Source organism: Copidosoma floridanum, unplaced genomic scaffold (assembly GCF_036245765.1).
Source record: "Copidosoma floridanum isolate Cflo_tuat_1 unplaced genomic scaffold, Cflo_Japanese_pri ptg000006l, whole genome shotgun sequence".
In the NCBI taxonomy this organism is placed as follows: Eukaryota; Metazoa; Arthropoda; class Insecta; order Hymenoptera; family Encyrtidae; genus Copidosoma; species Copidosoma floridanum.
In genome coordinates this window covers 20,635,627-20,645,925 of record NW_028321883.1, presented here as the reverse complement: position 1 = coordinate 20,645,925, position 10,299 = coordinate 20,635,627, and the positions used below count along the sequence as shown (strand labels likewise).

The following is a 10,299-nucleotide window of genomic DNA, read 5'->3' as shown; positions in this document are numbered from 1 at the left end:
AGGTAGGTGGATACTCATTCATTTTGCGGAGATAAAGCAAACTCACTCACGACGATGAAGAAGAAGATATGGTGATGGAATAAATATCCAAGTCTTGCGTATAAATTATTAGGTTCTCCCACTCCGGCGGCTGTGACCGCTGCCCGTTTCGTATAAGGAGCTTGTACTGCGAAATCATTTTCCTTTCGTAATTTTCAAGTAAAGTACTTACTTGCTTCGAGGCACGCGCTTTTCGTAATGAAGAAACGCGTACGCAACTGCCAGTCGAACATTTTCAATGCAACCGATTACCAAAGTCGATTTTTAAAACAAGATTGAAAATTTATTCTCGTCCACTTTTACACCTGTTTACTCATTTCTTGAAAAAAAATTGATTGCCACGTGATTACTCGTCGTGTGGCGTGTACTTGGTTAATAGTGGAGATTGTTAAGGCAAGTTTTTACTACAATCAATTGCATTAAATCGAAGAAACAATGAAATTGAAATAAGCACCTAATACGACAATGATCTAGAGAAAAACTAAATTGATGCGTTTGTCTTTTTTTAAATCAACAACCATCAGGTAGAACCAGTATTCCATTGAAGTTGTCAAAAAACGTGTGTATTGTATGATTTTATTATATATAATTTTGTACTCGTCGTTAATACATCCTTTTTTGTTCTTACTCTCGCAAAACAATTGGATTGCACTAAAAAAGAAAAAGAAAAAAAAAATTCCATTTCCACCCAATACCACCGAACCATCTCTCCCCTCAGTCATGACGTATTGTATCCTCGGAACTGCTACAAAGTGTATAATACCTACTCACTGAAAATATATCCCTCATTCATCGATTCTCCCGCAACTCCGTTGCATCTGCTCGTTTTGTCAGCGAATACTTATATTGTACCCCAAGAGACAAGCCGAGCAACAGCGGCAGAAAGACAGAGACAGTCCTTGAACGAGGTTGACGTTTATAAACAACAGCCAGATCGCGTACGGTAGTGTAAAATAGGTAGTATAAACTCACCTAACCCGGGTATAGCTTCCTCGCGTTAGTAACGTATACACGTATAAAGTGGAATGCGCGCGCAATTCTCTTTCTCGCTCGCAGCTTTCGAGGGTATGTGGGCGCTAAGGTGAACATCGATCTCTGGCTCTCTCTATCAGTTGTACAGGGTTGAGGTCGGGTTTTCCCGGTTTCATACTCTGCTCGCTTAGGATCGATGTGTGGACAATTAGGATGGATGGCTTTTATATTGTTTCTAGGAGTGTTTGAGAAATAGTGATTTTTTTTTTTTTTTTTTTTCCTTGATAATTAGCTCGTTAAAATGTCGTGTTTGGTTGAACTTATTGTCATTATTACACCTATGGAGTATCACTATAGGTGAATGTTTCATTCATTTACACAAATTGGCTGTAGAACTTGATTGTTTCATTTAAAGACAATGTATAATGTCTCCACTGAAGTCGATGACAGTAGGTATACTTGTACTCTTATGATTTACGATCTGTGAATCACAATCGTCTTTTCAAATCCAGTTATAGACACATGAAGGTTAATCAACTTGCAAATTAGTATTAGCATCATTAATATTTTATGTTCAAATAAAAAAAAATTTGCATCAATTGCAAAGAAACTGCGGAAACAGAGTACAACATCCTATTGTTCTTTGAAACCTTATTTTCGTTCCACCTAATTTTTTTTTTTTTTTTTTTTCCTTTTTCATAAGTCAAGAAATAACTGAGGGTAAATAAGCAGGGCACCGTGAACGCACGGCAAAGTAAAAACCTCAAAGGCACACGGAGAGAAAAAAGAGAAGAGCGGAAAAGGAAAGGTGGCTTTGACTGACTTGCGAGCTGGCGTGTCTTTGAGCTTTTCTTCAAAGTCATCGGGATGTGCGTGCACGTGTATATGCGCACAACGCGCCTATGAAAGTACGTTCTTTATTTTAACTTTTTTTTCAAAGTTTCATCCAAAGCTTTCATTCGCAAATCGCCACGCAAATCGATGTTGTTGATTTCGTCCTATTAATGTGGTAGCAATATAAATTGAAGTATTTTTGATAAATCTCAATACTTGTGTGTTCAAATTATGTTGAAAAATTCAAATGCTTCTATTTGATGATTTAGATTTGGCAGATCAAAGCATTTAAAATGTATGACTAAATTTGAAACACTTGGATTCCTAATAAGATTCGTCAACGGCTAGATATTTTTTCTGGCCATGGAAAATACTTAGCAGCAGTGCAGTTTTACAAATCCCTATTCAAGGGTTTTCGTGCACTTCAATGCTTTTAATTTACTTAAAATCATCAGTTTTGACAAAACATCTCTCGTTTTCTTTCACTTGTCCAGCTATAATTTTCACAGACTTATAACACAAGAGTTAGCTCTCTGTGATCACGTTTGCTTTCGATTTAAACTCAGCAGTCAAAAAAGAACCATCCTCTCTTTGCAAAATTCAATGTAAACAGTCCCAATGCCGGCTGATGAATATTTTCGAAAGGGTCGATCTAAAATTAAATGGTTCGCATCCCAGGGTCTCCAAATGACAGTTACCTCGTACTTTTATCGAAAAAAAGGATCACTTTCTTCTTTTCACTCCAAATACCCGATAATCAAATAGGAATTCAATTTCCGCACTCACGCCCACACGCACGTGTGTCCATTTACCTCGTCACCTTCTTCGCTCGGGCAGTTTTCGCCTTTGGCCAATACAGATTGATATATCCTACGTATATTCACAAGATAGTGGATTCGTTCCCTCGCGACCTTGTCTCTTCTCCTGCGCCACGGAAATTGGATACAATTCCAACCTTGGCGCCGGTATTACTTATTTAAAAGATTGTTTGCTCGGTATGTAAAATTTAGTACGAAAAAACACGCTATCCCACTTAAGTGACAAAAACGAACTCCATGTAGTCCAAGCCGAAAACGTCGAGTATTTTTTTATCGCTGGTATCTTGAGTCACTCGTTACAAAATTCATAGATGAGAAAATCACTCAATTTCTCGGCCAAACTTTTCGATTGCGCGGACACAACTTTCAATTGACAAACATTGAATTCCCCATAAGTGGAAAAAAGCAGAGGGCAAAAGTATGGGGTAATATCGTGCAAATCGTGTCCTTGGCTCGACTTGGCAACTGCCACCAGTTTTTTCTCCGTCCGAAATAATGGATGGGGGGACTTACGTTCTCGGTATGGCCCAAAGTTTGGATCAGTTTGCGTAATTTTCCTTTTCATTGATTTGTTAGGACTAACGAGAAGAAAATTCATCTTGTCGATTTCTTACATGTACATATAACTCATAAAATCGTAAAACTTGGTATTTTTAGCTTTTCTTGATAAAGCGAGAAGACACGAAGTTTGTTATTTCAACGACTGACGGCTGTCCATCATCACGAAGTAGGCCACTCGTGGGTGAATGAAATTAGTGAATGTTACACTTGGGCGCTCGCGCACAGAACCACCAACGTAATAGTCGAATTTCAGCAGTTTACGATTGTCACGTTCATATCTGGACTAAGCTGCTGCACAAAGGAAAACACGTGGAATATAAAGCATTTACCGCTTCTTATTGAATAATGTATAGCTTAACAAACGGTTGTAAGGAGAAGTGAAGAAAGCTGTACACGAGTTGTAATTGTAATTGATCGTAATATTTGAGGCGGGGGTGGAAGCAAATGGCCATCTCAAACTTGTTATCGGAAGAATACATTATCTAAACTTTTTTTTAATTTCCAAACTACTCTGTGTTATCACTGCAAAACTTTAGCGAAGAAAGCAATTTTTTTTTTCTCGAGATAACACGTTTTCCCCAGCAAATACGAGATAGCGCTTCTTTTTCCGAGTTGCTCAAACAAATGTATAAAATTTTAAATCCCCCTCAAAGACTTGGAAAAAAATAGTTCTATACCGCAAGTATACATGTGCCATACGGATGGGATAGAAAAGCTGGCTCCATGGGCTCGCAGCAAAACCATCTTACCCAAACACCAATAAATTACCTTTGTTTTTGTCCATCTTTTCTCAAAAGATTTTTGATGTTGAATTATTTTACTCCGCGTCGACGAATTTTTTTTCTAACTAAGCAATAAGAGGCTTCTTTTTTTCATCCTTTTTCTTTACACTCTGCTTGAGTAGAAAGTCTCATATTTAAAATAATAAAATTAGTATAGGAATATGATGCTTTCTAATATGCATTATATGATAATGTATTAATTTTCTTGCAATGATTAATATTGATGTATAATAAAGGAAAAAGTAATACAAAAAATAAATTGATATTGTTGAAATTAAAATTGAAAAGACCTACAAAAAAATACTAGTATCGTTAAATGTTGTTTTAAAAAAAATGTCAGCAACAGGACAGTAATTTTCATTTACATTGTAGTATTGATTTTTTAAACTTTTTTTTTCTTTTAACGGACAAGTTTCAGTAGCTGAGCCTGGCATTGATTAAATCCCGAGTTTTACGAAAGTCATAAATCGCACAATAAAACAACGTTTGATAACCGTATTAATCATGCATTCGTATTTACTCAGAAAAAATTTTTGTATACCAATACGCGCAAGTACACGAGTATAGGAAATTTGTATTATACGCGTTGCATATCACTTGAATATTCATCAAAACTCGTAATGATCGAAACTAGGTCAAAATTTGACCCATGGATTCTCGTTTCTATTGCGCACGAGCCAATTAATATATTAAAAAGTATGGTTCATACATTATTTTACTGAACTTTAATTTATTTAGCGCCTGGAAAAATTGATTTTTCGATCAATAGTTTTTTCCTAACAGAAAAAAATATATATTTACATTATTCATGGAAAACTCAAAATTCAACATTTTTTTCTAACACTGTACGGAACTAAAACATTGCTTTTGGAACATTTATTGTTTAATATAACCCTGACATTGCATTTCATAATTAACTCTGTGTGGCCGTTTTGATTATGCATCCATAAATCATCGGAGCCATTAGCAGTTGTTACTTTCATGTCCACTTTTAATGAAAATCCACGACTCCGAGACGCGCGTCGATTAATCTGTGTTTATTTGCACGCGAACTCGCAATCATTTCCAATTAATTACAATGTTATACCGAATTTCGTGGTTTATATGTCATATTAAAATACAATATTTAGAAAAGCCAAGCTTACTTCCAAGTGCCACTGTACAACGCTTGGCTTAACTTCACTAATCAAAATGGAGCTTTTGGGACTCTTTCGAGTCACATAACTGTCCAATGCTCACGCGTAAATCTTCGACTTTATTACTTTTATTGCGGAAACGTCGTCAAACGTCGTGTTGAACCCTATCCACCGATAAACACTACATTTTATCCTGATTTTCTAAAAGCTTTCTTATTCGTTTTGCTTATTCCCGGTGATCGAATTCATACATCCCTAAAGACGTATAAATTAATGATACCGATAAAATAATCGATGCCAAGCAGAATCATCGTACACGCTTAGTAAAAGCAATTCTACCCAACAGTTTCATTTGCAACATCACCTATGATATCTTTATTTCTGACATGGGTATAACGATTGATTTGTTGAATTTCGCCTCTCGAGTCGTTAACCGCGTCATCACATACGTATTATATTACACTGCGAATTCAGTATTGCATCTTATACATTCGCGTTTGCTTCGTTAGCATGTATCTGCTATGTGCAATTATATGTTTATAAATATATTGAAAAGCTTTACTCGATTCACGAGCTTTTGTGATTGTGTAATTCATTGATTTGCCAAAAGCTCTTTGTTCTCTTTATATGCCAATAACCCAAAGTTAATTCCAGTGTTAAGGATGGGACACGTTTTTCTCATTTTATCGAAAATTCTTTGCGGTCTTTTCATCGCGAAACATCGAAAAATGCAGTAAAATCTTCTGAACCCAAGTCTCGAAATGTTATTTTACTATTTTTTATTATTTTTACCAGTTTCGCGGATACACGTTCCCCCGATACAAGTTGGTCTTTTGCTCTTGATTTCTCATTGATTTTCCGTTGACGTCTATTAGAAACACATGAATGTCTAGGTCGACCGTACAGCTTGTAGATATAGCTCGCTGATAAGATTTATTGATAAGTGTGCCCACGTTCGCTGTATCCTATTGTTAGCTTTATACGACTGATATAGCACCGCGAATAATAACCTTTTACAGCCCAGCTGTTTTTCTCTTTTTTTTTTTCTTGGATAATAGGTGCTCCTTTTTGCTCCTCCGAGAGGCTTTTTGATGCAAGAAAGGAGTATTTTTTTACCATCGCGTTAATAAATCAAGCTTTCGAGCGAGAGGAACATTTGATTGGATAAACGTTCGATTCTTCTATCGTAGCAATGGACATTTCAATGAGAATTCACGTGTGGTGAAAAATAACAACAATTAGTTGTCAACGGAACATTATCCCAAGCTCATCACCCACCACATTGTGTAGAGAAACACAACGGATGACGAGCTAACGTAAAAATATCGCACGTGGGAAGCTCCACGTGGTGATACTCGCTTTTTTATACTTTCCTCCCGGCCTCGAATGATTGAATATCGCTCGCAAAAATAAAACGCGAGCTATCGAATGAAGCGACAAAAACGGCAATCGATAGACCCATACGCCCACTGACATCGGGAAAATAGAGTTTTGACTTTGACGTTGCACCGAGAATGTAATTATCGACCGTCTGTTTGCGCATCACGTGTATGTCATTCTGGATGACGGTAGCTCGAGGGCGGAAATGAAGGAGCTGATGAAGTTTTCGTTTCGTCTGCTCGGGTCAGCGGAAACCTTGGGGTAAAAAATGTTGGTGGTAATGTTGTTGCTGCATTATGAGATAACGATTGCGAGCTGGCAACATAACCGTGTACACTACCATGTGGGTTGAACTTTTGTACGTATTTTCGCAGATTAATTTCGGAATAAATTGAAAACTGAAGTACGTTAATAGGGAGATGTTTCAAAAGTATTCCAGCGAAAATACGCTACGAGGTCAAGCTCATCGAGATAAACTAAAAGCTATTCATCAGCGTACTTGTAAATATTAAAAAAAAAAAAAAAAACACTGAAAACTCTGCTATTATGCTCTATATCACGAAAATTTATTCATTTTTACTTGGCAACCCCTTTAAAAAGGCGTTTCTTTATTGTTTCAATATTCAATCAAATTTCATTTGTAATGAAAAGTATTGTTAAATAGTCGTCATGCACAAGTAGTGTGGAAATCACAATTAATGAATTTACAAACGTGATCGTGAACTTGACGGGGAAAAAAATTGGCTATGTGCAGAACAAAGGAAAAAGCATTGAATCGAACGTGTCCAATTACGTAAAAGCAAAAGCAGATGTTTTAAGTTTCAGCCACAGCTCGCCTGATAAGATAACCAAGTAACAATACCGGAAGATGCGTACATACATACAAACACGGTACACTAAATAACCCGACATACAAAGCCGCACAGCTAATATAGGAATAAATTGTACTCCGCAACAGAGATAACAACTAATCGGTGAGTGCTAAAAGTGAAACGAAATTTGATCTAGTGAGGGAAAAACCTCTTTTTTTTTGCCGTAGTTACGTGTGCGTTGATTAACCGTGAACGCTGTAGGTGCTCTCACACACGCGTGTAAGTAATACAATACGGTTTGATGTGGACAAAATGAGCTGCGAATTCATACCAGAGGATATGTATTGTGATACGAGTGTCGGGAAATTAGATAACCATTCTACGGTACAATCGCCGCGGGTCTACATACAATTTACCAGCGAGACGACGATGTCACGTGAAATCGATCAAGTATTAAGTTCGTAGCTTGAATACTTTTTGCGGTTTGTTGACTTTAATCTTAGTATAAAACTATGGTGTTTCCATGCACTCGCGCGCAGAGCAAAGCTATACTTTTAACACCTTTGCGGACGTTGGTCTCTGTTTATATAATTATAATATTTTTTTTTTCTTCTCCTTTTCATGTATTACTTCTTGTTCGAGCTAATACTTCGATAGCTGTTTTTGAAAAATGCACTTGGAAAAAATTACGAGTCGAAGCTGTAATCCGAGATTTTTATCGGCAAACTGCAGTCGTGTAAAATTTTCAACAAGTTGGGAACCCGTACGCGATATTTCAAGTAAACTCGAGCTTTTGCACGGCTATAAGAGAAGTAAAATAAAAAATTTAAAAAAAACCCTTCTTTCGCTCAGCTGCAATTTCATCATTGCAGCGGTGTACATTGTTTGAATCACCGGTGAAATGATAATCAAGCCCCATAGAGATGATGATCTCTTGCGAGTATGGTCTACCTAGACAGGAAAACCCACGTAGCTCACGGTACATCTTCAATCGACACCTACAACCTGGTATAATACCCTGCGAGTTCCATGGCCCATCATATAATTATCCTCCATTCGGTTGGAAGCCCATAAATATATTTCCTGTACAGCTCCCCCTGCACCCATGAGTAATGTGAAAAAACCGACGCATCAGGTAAAAAGACCAGGGGCGTCGAGCTACCCGCAAGCAAAACAAGAGTAGGGGAACGCCGAGTCTGCACGCACACACATGCCTGCACCCAAACTATTCTTCATATAACAATATAACGGCCGTGCTCTCTTCTCCCAATGTATATATGTGATACGGTACTTGCAACCTCTACATGCATATACACGTACAACGAATTCTCGGCGTCATACACCGCACACGTATCTGGTGGAGGCGACGTTGCCGCCACTCCGAGATATTGATCTCGCTGCTAATGTACCGGCGGGTCACGCCTGCGCGCGGCAACGCTGCTCTTGTTAATACATCTTTACACACACGCACATACACTCCCAACAACCAGCTGATCGGCTGCTACGCCCACACCCACGTATATATACTGTAGGCTGAGCGTAAAACGTCACATCCACACTTGTATGAGAGCGTTCTCTCTTCTCTGATGGTCTGGTGGCGAGTTTTGTTGCTGATGCATATAATATACGACTCTCTGCGAGAGTTCAGAGCTCCCGAGGGAGAGAGAAGGAAGCTTGCGCCCAGCTAAGAGCTTTTTTCGGTAGGATATCCCTCGTGTTTTGTTACAACTCGAACCAAATGACTTTGCAAGCCACGGAAATTTTTCTTCGTTTGCCTTGAACTTCGAAATTTATCCTCGGAATGACAATAATTTCGTGCACGACGACAGCGTCCTCGATGTAAATACATGTTACACACAAATACGTCTCCCGAACTTTCGCGGTTTCCCAAAATAATCCTAGACACTTTGGTACGTATACTCGATGGAGTAACATGCGATATTATTTATAACCACAACTACCTACACGTACAATAAACCTGTAGTGATACCCAGGTTCTCTTCCTTTGTTGGTATAGGTCAACAAATTAATGAATCCGCATTAATTTAGACTCGGGCGCTCTTGTACGCGACGAGGTGCAAGTGTCGCGGAAATTTTAGTTTGTTGGACTTTAATGGGTTGGCAGGGAAATTGATGTACCCGCTGTGCTGTATCAATGACTATTAATGTCACGCGTCGCGATCGAGAAGATTATTTTATTTAGTTGTGTCCACCAGAGGCGGAAAATAAACTTACCGCAAATACTAGTAAGAATTATTTTTGCAAAGTTTCAATGATGAAAAGTACGCACGTGAACTCGGCGAAAAATATCCGTATGTAACTTCGGCCGAGTCCCCTGTACCGTTGAAATTCTACGGTAAAATTATAGAATAGAAACTTTTAACAGATTTAAAGACAAAATTGCACTAAAAAATCTATATTGATACATTTTATTTTATCCACTTTTAGCATTATATTTAAACGAACCTACGTCAACTCCACTTACGGCATGGGCAAGAAAGTCGCGTCGTTTATTCTCTTTCTTTTTTTAACTCTATTGAGTTTTTATAAATAGAAAATAAAAAAAAGGAACAAATTGTTTATTAAAAGCTAATGACGTTGACGATTTTTTTTATATCCAAACGATCAATTTTATGATAAAGTGTATCGGTGGTTGCGAGTATTTGTAGGTATTGAGTCGTAATGGTCATCAGTTAATAGATAAAAACGGAATAATAAGTTACACTGAAACACATTGAATGTCAATTGCTTTGATCAAGCATTGTTCATTTTAGTATAAATTTCTCGGAAATTTAGTCCATAATCTTGAAAAAAAAAAAAAATAATAAAACAACCTTACAAAATGATTATCACATCTCAATCATCAATACATTGACGTAGTCAACTATGTGCAATGATAGATATAAATAAACTTTTAATGATTTATTTTCTTAATCAGGCACATCTGCAGCTCAGTAGGGTAGCT

The 10,299-nt window shown here is 37.5% G+C and overlaps 1 protein-coding gene across 2 annotated transcripts in view; it reads left to right on the top strand.

The window, feature by feature from the left end:
• Positions 1–10,299, top strand: part of Ndf (Nucleosome-destabilizing factor) — a 34,187-nt gene that overhangs the window by 14,422 nt on the left and 9,466 nt on the right. The gene's annotated exons all lie outside the window — the stretch shown is intronic.